General features: G+C 45.1%; 1 protein-coding gene across 1 annotated transcript in view; it reads right to left on the bottom strand.

The window, feature by feature from the left end:
* LOC111873579 (high affinity cGMP-specific 3',5'-cyclic phosphodiesterase 9A) overlaps positions 1–13,927 on the bottom strand; it is a 110,804-nt gene extending 96,877 nt beyond the window's left edge. The window contains exon 1 of the mRNA XM_023868401.2: positions 13,766–13,927. The gene's annotated coding sequence lies outside the window, so the exon portion shown is untranslated. The remainder of the gene's footprint in view (positions 1–13,765) is intronic.
* Positions 13,928–15,047: the final 1,120 nt, after the last annotated feature.

Here is a 15,047-nt window from a genome sequence, read left to right as displayed (position 1 = left end):
ATCATCATATAGCTGGGCCGAAGAATCACTTTCGGAGGGATCAGAATTGTTTGTGTCGAAAAACAGAGAAATTAAGGGGCGAAAATGAAAAATCGAAGAAGAATACTCTTTACCACAGAACTTACACATCAGAATAGGCCGCGCCATAGCTCAAGCGGTTAGTCGCTGGCTTCCCACCGCGGCGGCCCGGGTTCGAACCCGGGTCTGGTCAAGTTGGATTTGTGGTGGACAAAGTGGCGCTGGGGTAGGTTTTCTCCGAGTACTTCGGTTTCCCCTGCCAATCTTCATTCCACCAATTGCTCCACAATCACCCTCCCCTATCATCTGGGGCTGGCACAATAAGCCAGAAGTGGTCGCAGTAGAAGGGACTTACTCCCACCCCACTAGCAATAAAGAAAAATACACATTAGAATGAGTTTCGTGGAAGAACTGTGCCTTCGTCAAGTTTATTCCCGGCCACAATACGTAACCTCGTGATGAGCAGAGAGCAACGATGAACAGAAACAGAAAAACGTGATTACGGAGAGAACTACGAGGTCAATAGAAGCAGACAAATTCTGTCAAGTTATAAAAGGAAAAAGTAAAACAAAACAATCGAAAACGAAATTTTTAAACCGATACTAACATAAACACCGAAACATGGTCCCTTACAAAGAGAACAAAAGAAAATCAGCTGGCTTTTTTTCATAGGGATACTCTTCGACCCTAAAGATAAAGGCGAGGTGTTCCCTCCAAAACGTCTGACCCTCCCCAGACGACACAGAATTACAATCTACAAGATCATACTCCCCCCCACCTTCAATGGATATAGAAAGTAATGAAGTCTTTAAAGAAACTGAAAATCAGAATATGTTCTAGTGCATGACATCTTCGAGGTCCCGTCGTAATAATGCAGCAGGTTATTGTATCTCCATCAAAATTTACCACATTCTATTTTCAAGGACGCACACTCCGGATATCTCATTGAACGGAGAGAACTTTCATTCCGCAAGGTTGGCTACTAAGGAATGACGTAGCCGCAGAGATGTTTCAGATAATGTAGCAAGGGACACGATGGGCAGAACAATGCTAGCGAGAAGAGCAGCGGAGGAAAGAAAACTATGGAACGACCCAGAACAAGATGGATCACCCAGGCATTGAGAGACATCAAGACGAATCAAGAGAGCTGTCACGTAATCGAAGAACTCCGAGCAGAAAGCGCAGACTGGAGACTTCTTTTCGTCCATCGACCCGAATGAAACGGAAACGGCGATAGGAAAGAAAGAGAAGACAACATGGCGACAGTAAGAACCCGTGTTCTCTGTTGAAGACTAAATCAACCCTGATTGGCTGCTATCCGAGTACTATCCAGATACTTAATAAAACTGTATGCCACATTGTTGAACTCAAGTACGTGATCAAACACGAGGCTTCTCAGTGGCGGCTCGTGCGAGCTGGAGAATACCCAGCGGTGGAGCTGCAATGTCGTAATGATATGTTAAGAGAAATTACATAACTAGTCTATATGTTTTAAATGTGTATTTTCTTTTTGTAGCTGTCCAGTTTCTTAGTAACCCCTTAAAGCCCAGTGGTTATTATATGTACCACCCGCTTTAACGTACCAAAACTCTGCATTCTGGCCACAGAGTGTATCTGTGTGTTCCGTACGGTTCTCACAATAAACAGCGACTGTCTCCCTAAACCGGTTGGGCTTTGTAGCGGATAAGAAATGCGTTTCCTGGATGATCCCTCAGAAGGTGAATCAGCCACACGCTTCCTATGTGAGTGTGAGGCCATCGCTTACTTAAGATTTCGTCACCTGGGCCAGTTCTTTATGGAACCGAGTGACTACTGTGACGCTCCCATAAATAGGGTCCTACAGTTCATCCGAAGTGTGGGATTAATAAAGGGTTAATCAAAGGGTAAGCACAATAGATCACTGAAGGTGGCAGTGCATGGGCCAAATTTCTACGGGCCAACCTTACGCATACAGACAATGTGTTTCGTGCGAAATACACGTACATACTAACTAAACTCTTATACGTGTACATTGCGTAAGATTTGAGGTTTTCACGGCGGTGATTAGAAGAATACCGTCTTCTGGGATGTCGCGTCCTGCAGATCTCGTGTGAACCGACGTTTCAGAGCCACCTGCTCACGTTGCTTCCTCACTCGCGGATTTTTTTACCCTGAAGTTGGAGGCGATACGTTCCTCCGAAAAGTTCATTCACACAATACCTACACGGCGCTAAATCCCAGTAAGACGCAATTATTTAAACTCATATATGGTTTACAATAAATTAAGTCTTTAAAGGGTTAATAAAGGGAAATTATTTGTCATGCGCAGCGATATGTAGGAAGTCAGGTCGACTGGGCACACAGAACAAGACAAAGCAAGAAATTATCTGAAACAAGAAGCTCTGGGAAGAACTACTCGCCTACTATCCACTGATGACACGTACCGCATACAAAAGGACGCGTCCAACAAGTCTTCTAGTGCTGCGCGTATTAGTTGCCGCGGGAACATGTTCACCGAGCCGTTGCCTAGCAACTATGTGGTGGGAGATACTGGGACACAGACTGATGGGAGAGATCTATGAAGTACGCCATTAAGATGGGCTCAGGTGCCATTATATACATACAATATTTCATAAATACTGGTTCAGGCATTCAAAAGTTGATGGGGATGATACACAGACAGCAAGGTAAGCTCATAAGCCTACTTTTATTTGTTCGAAATGAAGACAGTATGCTATACAGATAGACCCACAATCTGACAAGGGGTTTGTACAGTGGAGAGCCATGATCTACGGTGTGACGTCGTTCAGTTTGTTACGAGGTAGACAGACGTGGAATTCACATCTCGTTCATTTCTTCCGCAATTCAACAACGCTTCATCAACTGCATAACCCCAGTTCTACGTTCTCATGCACTCTGAGTAGGAGGCTTACATATGGAACGGTAACGTGACCGTGCAAAAGTTCATCTTCAGATTCTGAACGGACTTCCACGTCTTGAGCTCCCCTGAACACAAGAAAGTAGCTAGCGCCCGAACGGTCGAAAGGATTCTGATCATGCTCGGCATGTGAATATGAATATTCTGGCTCCAAAAATTATGGACTCACCAAATGAGTTCACAAAATGCAAACTGGTGAGTTTCTCGAAAACGGTTGTAACGACTTCGCTCCCATAAAAGCAATTTATGGAGACCATTTCCTTCAACAATGTCGCACAGTTACGTCACGCCTACTAGAAGCCAAGTCGAAACCGCCTTTGCTGGCTGGACTGATTTCATTGTTATTCGGTACTCAGCAGCCAAAAATGGTTACCGATCAACAATCAACTTCGTTCGCAAGGTGGCAGAGTAGAGGAAGACAGGATATGATAAAGTGCGAGCTATGATTCTGCATCAATTTACTTTTAAATAGTCAAACGATATTCTTGTGAATGATGAATGGAGAGGGAAGTGGTCGTAGCCGATAACGGGACTTTGAAGTTTAAAGCTGGGGCTATAATTAAGAATTGGGGGGGGGGCGCTAATATAATCCACATGCAACGTTCGACGTGAAAATCTAGTATCCAGCAGACTGGTGTAGCGATAACTCTCTGGATTTATATTTGGGAGGTGCTCGGTTCGAATCGCGGCCCGAATACCGGCTATCCTGACTGAAGGTTTCGTGAGTTTCCTCAGTTCATATAGACAAATGTTGGGATACTGTTTCCAATAGATCACGACCGCTTCCTTCCAAATCCTACCCAGTTCATCAATCGTTAATCATCCTACGAATTCACTATATAGCGTAGATACTGACAACATCGTAACATAACCCCCAAACAAATAGGATTAGTTGGCAACACTTCCATTAAGTAGCGCGGGCTGTCCCACAACTCACTAGCCGCCACTGCCCAATGTACACACACACACGCTGCCTGCTGCAGCTTATCGGCAGCCGATACGTCCCCAAACAAATGAATACAGACTCCAGTGTCGCCAACATCCCGTACAAAGAAGCAGATAACAGGCGTAACAAGGGAAAACCAGAACACATACATGTGGATTTGCGTCGATAATTCCATTTTTATACAGGAGAATGCGCAATTCAATTAAGAGACCTCACTATAATAATAAAATCCATCAACGCGTCAGCTGGGAAATTCCATCAACACCGAAACAAGTGAAGTGTGCTGATGATGCATTCACAACATCGCAACTTTATTTAACAACCACAACAAAAATCTCGTTGCTGTGACAACATGGGCCCAATTCAGAAAGTCGCTTGATTCACATGGAATTTAAACGATGGTGTATTGTATAGAATTTTGCAAGACGAAAACAGAATGCAATGCAGGGAAAAACGAGAGACCGACGACAGAAGTTACGGCGACGCTGCCTAGTCAGTGGCGGCATGTCTGACAGGCTGATGTCCCCAGCCAGACGAATTCAATCGACATCACACCATACTAAGCGCTTGTGTAACAATCAGTTTGTTAATGGGTTTAATGAGGTCTCGCGATAGTAGAACTATTGTCACGTGATTGGAGTGTGACTAGAAACAACGAAGTTTGGATTGGTAACTGCATTTCTATTGGACATTTTACACTCGAAACTACTGACAGTATCACTGGGTTACACACTGCAAAAATCTCTCTAACTACAGCACAAAGAAAGTTTTGTCATTTTTCACTAGCCGTTGCTGGGTATTGGCTTCCAACAGTGGGATATTCCCTTCCTCTGGGTTCCCAAACTCTCCCCTTCCTCAGCTACAAGCTTCTCACTTCTGACAACTGCAACTCGGAACTGACTCAACAACTCAAGTCAAAGTCAAAGCCACATTGCGACTGACGGTCAATCAGTCAGTCTTGGTGTCGAGCCCCATTTTGGGCTCATGACCAGATATTTATTACTGTTTGACAGTTACGGTCTTGTTTTTGTGGGGCTCCTCTCTGACGAGGGGAAGGGTCTGTCTTCTGTATATGCTGCTGGTCCTTGCCAGCTGACTCAAAAACTGAACTACTAATCCTCGTTATACATATAGCCACAGCATGGACCGCACTGAGAACATCTCTTCCATTATTGCGTTTTCTCTCTTTTCCGAGGGAAAAACGTGTCCACAGAGCTGTTCCCTTGCAACGGCTGTTATGGCAGAGTGGAAACTCTATGTACCTCATGCTTTAACACTAGCAAACTCTGTATTTTATCCACACGACATATGAATGTGTTTCCTATGATTCTGAGATTACGCAGCGATGATTTCCATAATAGCAACTTGGAAACTTAGCTCTCTGAACACAGAAACTGAGTTCCTGACTCCGTAGTTCAGGCAAGTGCCGGGTCAGAAGCGAGGATGTGATACTGTGCTGCCTGTTCAGAGTATTGCATACCTCAGGGGGTTGTGATAGATGAGTATGGGACAATAGTGGAATTAGTATTAGAAAGGGAAAGCAAGCGGAACTCAGAGAAGAGCCTGCTTCAGTGCCACTTCGACAACCATGAATCTCACATTGAGACACCAGGGTGCCAAGCTGAGAAGCCAAGATGTTGCACGGCGCACATCTGCGGACAAACAGAATTAGATCATGACGTCAGGACAAGGAAATTGGCCGCCATTTTCGCAGTTGTTAGCATCCCACTCGCTTTTCCAGTATACTAAATGTCGCCGTCTGTTTTGTATGGGTGTGAAACATGGTCCCTTGCTTTGACGAAGAAACTTAAAATAAAGCATAAACAAACCGTTCAAGGCATGATTTGGAGGGATGAAGTGCAGGACATTACACTGTGCGCATTATAGGAGCTGTTAGGGAAGTGAAGGGCGGGAGAATATGATGGGCTACACATGTAGTTTGCACAAGAGACAGAAGGAAAGAAGCACACAGAATCATGAGGCTGAGCCTTCCGGAAAGCGCATGTCTGGAAGACTGACAAGGAAATGAAAAGCAATGTTAGAATTAATTTTTAGTCAGACAGGACGTAATGGCAGGAGGTGGACAGAACTGGCTCACTTTGGAAGCAGCGGTGTTGGGCCTTCTGGATGGAAGCGCTAGTGCACTAACCTGGGGTAAGTAGATACCAAAGGGTTCTGACGATGGTGGGTGACACATAGAATTACTGGGTTTTTGGACTTTTCCCTTCGTCCCGAATTCTAGGTAATAGAGGATACGACGTTTCGGAAACTGGATCTTCTTGTGTCTTCATGTGAGAAAGGAAGACACCTACTCAGTTGGGCCCCTTAGAAAGAGCTAATCTCAATCACAGGTCCAGTGATCTCTCTGGATCCCTTGAAAATAAATCAAGTATGCTATCCGCCCGTGTTTGGCTAAGTAAGGATTGTGGAGTTCGTGGCCTATTAAAAACGAGATCAACATTAAATCTCAATCAGGACGTTAGGTAGCCGGGTCTAGACTCGATGTGGATACTTCACGATTACAGGAGCACGCTTCTTTGCTCAGTATTGCGTCTTACTCATTACATTCGCACTGAATCGTTTTATCTCTTTGCACGTGATGGACGCAGGTGCTGCCATCTGGAAATGGTATCCCTAGACATCAAACTGCATGGATCCTGACGTCAAAGTTTCCACAGACTCCTGGACCAGTCGGCAGTCAGGGAACGCTAGCCATCCCGGGCTTGCTGTGCTACATGCCGTCGCCTGTTCCCTCGGGAAGCCAACCCACTACCGTCAGCAAGTCGTTCGGGCCTCTCATGCGGTTGAGTCCTATGCGAATTGGAAACAGTGCGATATAAACGAAAAAAAAAATCGTGGCCTGTAGTCCGCAAGCAACCTATACTGACCGAGCGACCGCCGCTTGTCGGCGAAGTTAGTGCTAAATTTAGCGGATAGAGGGTGTTTCGTGGTCAGCGCAACGAATCCCCTCGGTCGTTAATTTTGGTTTTCTAGACCGGAACCGCTATTTCCTTGAAATATATCCTCAATAATCCTCACGAGGATGAGTGGACCCCGTTCCAGACCCACTACTTATCATAAAATATGGTAGCGCCGGGAATCGAACCCGAGACCAATTGGTCTGTAGCCAGGAACTCTGACCACTACACCTCAGAGGCGGTCGAACATTAATAAAATCTCACTTTATCCGCAAAGTTTGAAATTATGCGAATCCCCCCCCCCTCAAAAAATCGACAAAATTCAGGTATGTGCTTCGAAACTATGAGAAAACTTGTCTTTAAATAAGCGAGGTCTTCAGAAATGGATCCGCGCATGAAAAGCGAACGCGCTCTATTAGAGGAAGTGATTCCTCCAGCCCGGGTACGTTCATTGTGATTTTTCTGAACAGTCTGGCCTCGATATTCATTTGTTACAGACAGAAATCCAATGTTGTAAAGCCAACCACAGTAGAGATGTAGAGTCAGACAATTTCTTACGTTTCGTTAAATATTCATAAAATCGATAAATGTTTCAAAGAAGGCTTACAGGTCTTCATGGCATTACAGTTCATGCAGATTGACGACACCGGCTGAAAATTTACCTTACCATGTCGAAACCTGATGAGTAGGTCCTGCGGAAGGACGCACAGTGAATCCACGTTATGCTCTTTGTCAATGAACGGATCAAATGAACGAAACCTGAACAGTTATCAACAGAGTGTTCTGCCAACTTATTACAAACAGAAGACATTACAACACCAAACTTACCTACAAAAACAGAAATGCAAACGTTCGAATTGTTGTCACAAAATTGCAAAGTTAACCCTTCATAGCCCAGTGGTTACTGTACGTACCATCTAATTTAACACGCTAAAAAACTCTGCATTATGCTCACACAGTGTATCTGTGTGTTCCGTATGGTTGTCACAGTAAACAGCGACTGTTTCCCTAAACAGTGTCAACAGGCCGGGCTTTGTAGCGGAGACGTAATGTTTCCTGCGAGTTGTAGGAGGCGACGAAAAGGGAACCCAGTGCCTGGCGGTATAATTCGGCTACCCCGTTCCTGGGGACATAAATATGGGGACCTGGCCCTCCAGGTTGGGGGAGTCTCGATTATGAGACAGTAAAATGTGGTCGTGAGCCTCATGGGACTCGGCCTTAGAATGGCTGCGATGGCGAGGGCCAGAAGCAATTGTAAACGACAGATCCATCCTATCGTCAGAGAGGACATTATATAAGGACTATGATTGCAAGCGTTCACCTGAAAAAAAAATACTGATCGTGAGTCTCAAGGGTCTTGTCGCCAAGACGAACTAATTCGCGGTAAACTGCAGGCATAAAATACTCTAACTCTGAGTCAGTGTTTACTGGGTCAACACTAAATTTCTCAAAAGAAACAGTAATGAAAGCGTTCGTAACTTTTCTCTTCTCAAAATGGCAAAATTAAAAGGCAAATTTACCCAAATAAACAGTAATGGACGTACTGGCATTGTTATATCAAGATGACAACATCCAGCGCTTCCACCTTCCCAAACCGTTCGCACTGTCGCCTCAAGATGACAACATTGGATTACGGGAGTTACAGCAATGCAAACGTTAGCACTGGGGGTTCAGGATGATAACATTGGATTACGGGAGTTACAGCAACGCAAACGTTAGCACTGGGGGTTCAGGATGATAACATTGGATTACGGGAGTTACAGCAACGCAAACGTTAGCACTGGGGGTTCAGGATGATAACATTGGATTACGGGAGTTACAGCAACGCAAACGTTAGCACTGGGGGTTCAGGATGATAACATTGGATTACGGGAGTTACAGCAACGCAAACGTTAGCACTGGGGGTTCAGGATGATAACATTGGATTACGGGAGTTACAGCAACGCAAACGTTAGCACTGGGGGTTCAGGATGATAACATTGGATTACGGGAGTTACAGCAACGCAAACGTTAGCACTGGGGGTTCAGGATGATAACATTGGATTACGGGAGTTACAGCAACGCAAACGTTAGCACTGGGGGTTCAGGATGATAACATTGGATTACGGGAGTTACAGCAACGCAAACGTTAGCACTGGGGGTTCAGGATGATAACATTGGATTACGGGAGTTACAGCAACGCAAACGTTAGCACTGGGGGTTCAGGATGATAACATTGGATTACGGGAGTTACAGCAACGCAAACGTTAGCACTGGGGGTTCAGGATGATAACATTGGATTACGGGAGTTACAGCAACGCAAACGTTAGCACTGGGGGTTCAGGATGATAACATTGGATTACGGGAGTTACAGCAACGCAAACGTTAGCACTGGGGGTTCAGGATGATAACATTGGATTACGGGAGTTACAGCAACGCAAACGTTAGCACTGGGGGTTCAGGATGATAACATTGGATTACGGGAGTTACAGCAACGCAAACGTTAGCACTGGGGGTTCAGGATGATAACATTGGATTACGGGAGTTACAGCAACGCAAACGTTAGCACTGGGGGTTCAGGATGATAACATTGGATTACGGGAGTTACAGCAACGCAAACGTTAGCACTGGGGGTTCAGGATGATAACATTGGATTACGGGAGTTACAGCAACGCAAACGTTAGCACTGGGGGTTCAGGATGATAACATTGGATTACGGGAGTTACAGCAACGCAAACGTTAGCACTGGGGGTTCAGGATGATAACATTGGATTACGGGAGTTACAGCAACGCAAACGTTAGCACTGGGGGTTCAGGATGATAACATTGGATTACGGGAGTTACAGCAACGCAAACGTTAGCACTGGGGGTTCAGGATGATAACATTGGATTACGGGAGTTACAGCAACGCAAACGTTAGCACTGGGGGTTCAGGATGATAACATTGGATTACGGGAGTTACAGCAACGCAAACGTTAGCACTGGGGGTTCAGGATGATAACATTGGATTACGGGAGTTACAGCAACGCAAACGTTAGCACTGGGGTTTCAAGGTGACAACATTTGACTACAGGAGTTACAGCAATGCAAACGTTAGCACCGGGGTTTCAAAATGACAACATTATAATACCAAAATTACCGCTCCTAAATGAAACAGCAATGCAAACGTTCACGTGATTACATCGAACTGACACCGCTGCATGGTGTACAGAGCTAACCAAATGATGCAGGTTCACTTCCAGGAACCTGTGGTTGTTACCTTTGACCCAACCGAAGTTCGGCCTTTGTTCCCGGCTGTTAATTTATTCAGGTAACAATGTCGCCGCGGGTGGTGCGCCCTGTTGCCTCAAATGTGTACTATAACTGCGCTAGTGTGTATGCAACTACATGTACAGGTCTGTGCTCTGGGCCCACATGCTGCGGTTTAGTGGCTAGCATCCCTGCTTAGAATTCGGGACGTCAAAGCTTCGAATCTCTGCCAGGATATTGGGTACCCTACACGACGCTTTTCGTGAATCCGAATTCCTTAGTTTCTTCCAGATAAACACTAATTCATCGTTCAATTCGATTCTAGTCAATAAATGCTTAACGACGATTACACAGTATTTCTGATACTGATTATGACCGCCACTGTGAACTCTGCATTATGCTCACACAGTGTATCTGTATGTTCCGTATGATTCTCACAATAAACAGCGACTGTTTCCTTACACAGCATTAACCGGTTTATATTTCTAGTGGTGACGTAATTTGTTTCCTGTGAGGTACGGACTGAATTTACGTATCAACTATGCAAATGAACTCGAGATACAAAGGGATAAGTTACTTATTTCCGCTGTTAGCGCTGTTATAGCAGCCAGGACGACAGAGCCAAACAATATTAACGTACAATATAAATTTCAAAACATGAACGATCTACGTGTTACAAAGATGAGATGGTACCTGTGGAAGGAGGGGGCAGGGGGCGGGGGGGTGACGCAATTACGTGCGAATGTGCGCCTCTCTTTCAACCTAAAATGGCTCATCTCTGGACAAACAGATTTTGGTGAAATTTTACGTTATAAAGTCATTTTACTAGCAATTTATGGAGAAAGTTTAATCTTGTTGCAATCTGGACCAAAGAGATAGCCATCCTAAAACATAAAAAGCTAACGATTACTGTTCTGTCTTTATGTAGGTTTACGTTAACAATCAGAGTTGGTAGTAATTACGAATACGAGCAGAGGATGGGAAAAATGCACCGCAGTGGAAAGTGTGCTTGAATTCATAGGCAGTGTCTCGAAAAGTTAACAGCATGCCCCTAGATAGCAGCACTGATGGGTGCATTTTGTTTCCTTACTTAGTTTAACTGCTGTTATGTATGTCCTGAGGTCAGGTGTGTGTGTTTTCAGAAACAAGTTGCCACGCGCAGGGAAACTGCTTGTTCTTCAGATTCCAATAAATACAAGTTACATAACGGCATCAATAAATATTGGGTAGAAAGAAAGGTCAGACGTGCGTAAGCAGAAATGAGATAATTCGAGATAATGAATTATGATTCGCATCCACTTGAGAGATTTGTCCCGGAGAGATGGAGAACCAGCCAGCTGACCCCCCCCCCTCCCCATGTTCAGTCACGCTTTACGCGGCAAACAGTCGGTAGAATCGAGACATGACCATCTTTGCTCGTTCACCAGGTCATACTCTTGTCTCATTCAATGCTAAATAACCTTTATCTTTCACACTACAAAGCACAGTGGTAACTGTATGTACCACGTGCTTTAACACCAAAATAATCCGTCTTTTTACGCATAGTATTTAAGTGTTTCGTATGATTCGCATAATAAACAGCGATTACTTTCCTAAGCAGCATTAACCTGCTGGGCTCTGTAGTGAAGGCGGGGTCGAATACCTCCACCGTAACCCTGCGAGGCGTAGGAGACGACGAGAAGGGAAGTCTCGAATCTGAGATTGTAAAATATAGCCGCGAGTCCCACGGGACTCGGATCCGAGAATGACTGCGCTGGCGAGGGCCAACAGCAATTGTAAACGACAGACCCGTCGTCTCGTCAGACAGAGGGCCCCAAACCCGCAACTGTCTTAACAGTAATAAATATCTGGTCGTAAGGCCCAGATGGGTGCTTTATTCCAAGACAGACTGGCCGACTGACCGTCGGTCGTAACATAAGACTCAGACTCAGGAGCCTGGAACCGGCTACCCAGATAATGTTCTTTCTCACCCGAAATGAGATGGCTCTCACTTCTCACGCTACTTCCCCTTCCTTCGTACTTCTCTCTGTTCTCATTGCTTCGACCTGACGTCAATGAATAGACGTTTTCCTGTACACCCAGACTAATGCTCAGTGTACAGGCCCTGGATAAATTCCACGAACGAAGTAGACGTACCAGACCATAGGCCTGGTACGTACCGCTGATCTGTCTGTCTCGTCTTGGCGTAAAACAGGCGAAGTATGAGCCGTGTGTCGTGAATTTCAGTTCACCCTTCGTTACACTGCTTAGAGATTTATCGCTAGAATTCTTGCCCAGTTCTGGCATATCGCCCCGGTGTCCTGTAGAGACAAGTTCGGCAGAAACCCATTTAGGCCTTCGCGTAAACTGTCCGTTATTCTTGTCCAATTTCAACGAAAGTTGCAGCTGATGGACAAATTTTTACCTTCTACTGCCCGATGGTTACTATGTGTACCACCAGCTTTATCAAACTTAAACTCTGTATTCTGCCCACAGAGTGTATGATTCTCGCAATAAATAGCATTAACCGGCTTGTCTTTGTTGCGGAAACGTAATGTTTCCTGTGAGGTACGCACTGGATTTTATATATAATTTAGAATAAATTAACTCTTTCAAGGCTTAATTAAATATCCCAACATCAAATTTCATGCCAGAAAATCGTTCAACGGTTCTGCCAAATGGACAAACATACCGAAATTGATGGACGGAGTTTTGCAAATGTCATCAGACTTGGCTATTTCGCCGCATACTCGTATTGATTCCAGAGGGAGCTGTTCCACAGCTTCTCACCCTGAAGCCTGGGGTTCAGTCCCAGGTGCCTTCGTAAGAGATTCGTGGTGAATTAAATTGCACTGGAGGGCTTTCTTCAGTTCCCCTGCTAATCATCATTGCATCACCGCACCCTGAGCTATGCGCAGGCAGCACATTATCACATCCTCGGCCTCTAAGTTGCCGCGCTGGTTTATAAAACTTATATAATGATGCCCGCTCGGTTTAGAAAATATTTCATTTTTCCCTTTCTTAACTACATGTGTATAAAATACAATTATTTCAGTTTTTCATTTTCAAAATCAATTCAGTTTAGGCTTCTATTAGTGATCAATATTTTTCGAAATTTTACAGATACACGAAGTGAAACAACAAACCTATGCCATTCTACGAATTATGATCAGCTACAAATTTACCATACAAACTTACCCAAAATATCTCACGTCCCCTCCCTCACCAATTACACGCGCCCTACCAGTGGAATGGGCCCCACACTTTGGAAACCAGTGGGTTACAGACTACGGAAATTTCTTTTAAATAAGCCAAGTGTTTCTTCAGAAGCTACCAGTCGCTCAGCTACTCAAGAATCTCACAAAATTTTACGGAACCCGAGGGTTCATTACCGTGTTCACAAGAGCCCACCACTAATCCCTATCCTGAGCCAAATGAATTCAATCCATACCATCCCATACTATTTCAACAACAAGATTTTTTTTTGGGCGGGGGCGGTGGTGCAGGGCCGAGATCTGGGTTATTGTTCAATAATTATACAGCATTTCAGATTCAACTGAATTACAGAACGAATCTCATTATTATTTCAAAATTAAACTCGTACTTCCAAGAGAACACGCCGCGTCTCCATGTATCCTGAAGACCAGCGGAGCACAGAAACACGCTCCGGGCAGTAAACGAGAAGTTATTATGTGTGATAGAGAGAGCAGTGACTGATGGGTTTCTGAAACATATGTAACCACTTGTTGCTGCACTCACCTTGCGCCGCTTGCTGATCAGCTGTTTTATCGATTGTCGCGCTTGCCTGGCCGCCAGTCCGCGAATCACTGACTGAGCTCCGTTCCAACTTCTTGCCTCTTGCTCCACCACAACAGCGTCCTCCTCCCACCCGAGAGCCAAGCCGGCCACTACGGCCCAGCGCGAAAACATTTACTCGGCGGTACTTTTCCAGCAACGCGACTACGGCACTCTGAGGTTAAGAAGGCGTGGAGTAATTCCTCCGCGTTCACATCACGTCTTTACACTGCGGCAACGTAGCAATCGATTGGGTAGCACCTCGTATTCGGGAGATATCGGGTTCGAATATCGGCAGCGATACGTCCTATGCTGACTGTGGTCTTTCGTGGCTTTACTCAGTTCCTCTAGGCAAAGGTGGAGATAGGAATGGGATAAACTATCCCTGTAACAGGCCGTGGAGGCCCATAGGCTTGTGAGACGTCGAGGCACATTTTCTAGACAATCGGCTCACAGATGGCGGTGAACTCGGCCACGACCGCTTTCTTCCACGTCACCTGCAATTCATTATACACTGATCATCCACCATTCCCGGTTGTTCCTCAGCTACTGAAAGCGACCATAAATTGTGCTGGGTCTGAGTTTCCCGCAGCAGTTTCGGAAGAACGTAGTTCCTTTATTCAATGTAGAAGAGTTAAGTGAAGTTTATGGTGCTGTGAGTAACTGTGAGAACTCTGAATTACAATAAAAACCACTGTCTTCTGGGATGCGACGCCGTGTAGTTTGGTACGCGTTGACCGGTGTACATTAGTACATTTTTCCACAATTAACTTACTCTAATCTGACGATGGAAGCTGAGTTCCTCCGAAACGTCGGTGAACACCTACCAGACTACACGTCGTCACAGCTCGGACAAAACTCTTCTCAGTAACCGCAAATCCTTACACACCTCAAATGCAAGCTGTACACGGTCACACCATGCGCGATGACGTTTTCTCGCAGTTTTTCTCAGGTCCTCGGGGCATATGTATAGCAACAAATCAATGTTGCTTCCCTTTCAATCTACTTAATGGATCAGAGTCTCTCTTGAGAAACTAACAGTAGCTCAGCTGGTCAAGAAATCGCTTCCCCTCCCAGTTTCATGGAACCCGACGTTTCATTAGCGCGTTCACAACTGTCGGTCTATATTTTTGTTGCACCCAGAGGGAATCTAGCCTAACAGACATATCCTCCCAGCACCACAATATTCGGAGAAGGCCGCCCGCCAAGTTACGTAACTATCGATCAGTTTGTAAGTGCGACGGGT

This window comes from Cryptotermes secundus, unplaced genomic scaffold, assembly GCF_002891405.2.
Source record: "Cryptotermes secundus unplaced genomic scaffold, Csec_1.0 scaffold631, whole genome shotgun sequence".
Taxonomy (NCBI): Eukaryota; Metazoa; Arthropoda; class Insecta; order Blattodea; family Kalotermitidae; genus Cryptotermes; species Cryptotermes secundus.
Note: the sequence above shows the minus strand (reverse complement) of the source record. Positions and strands in the feature narration are given on the sequence as shown.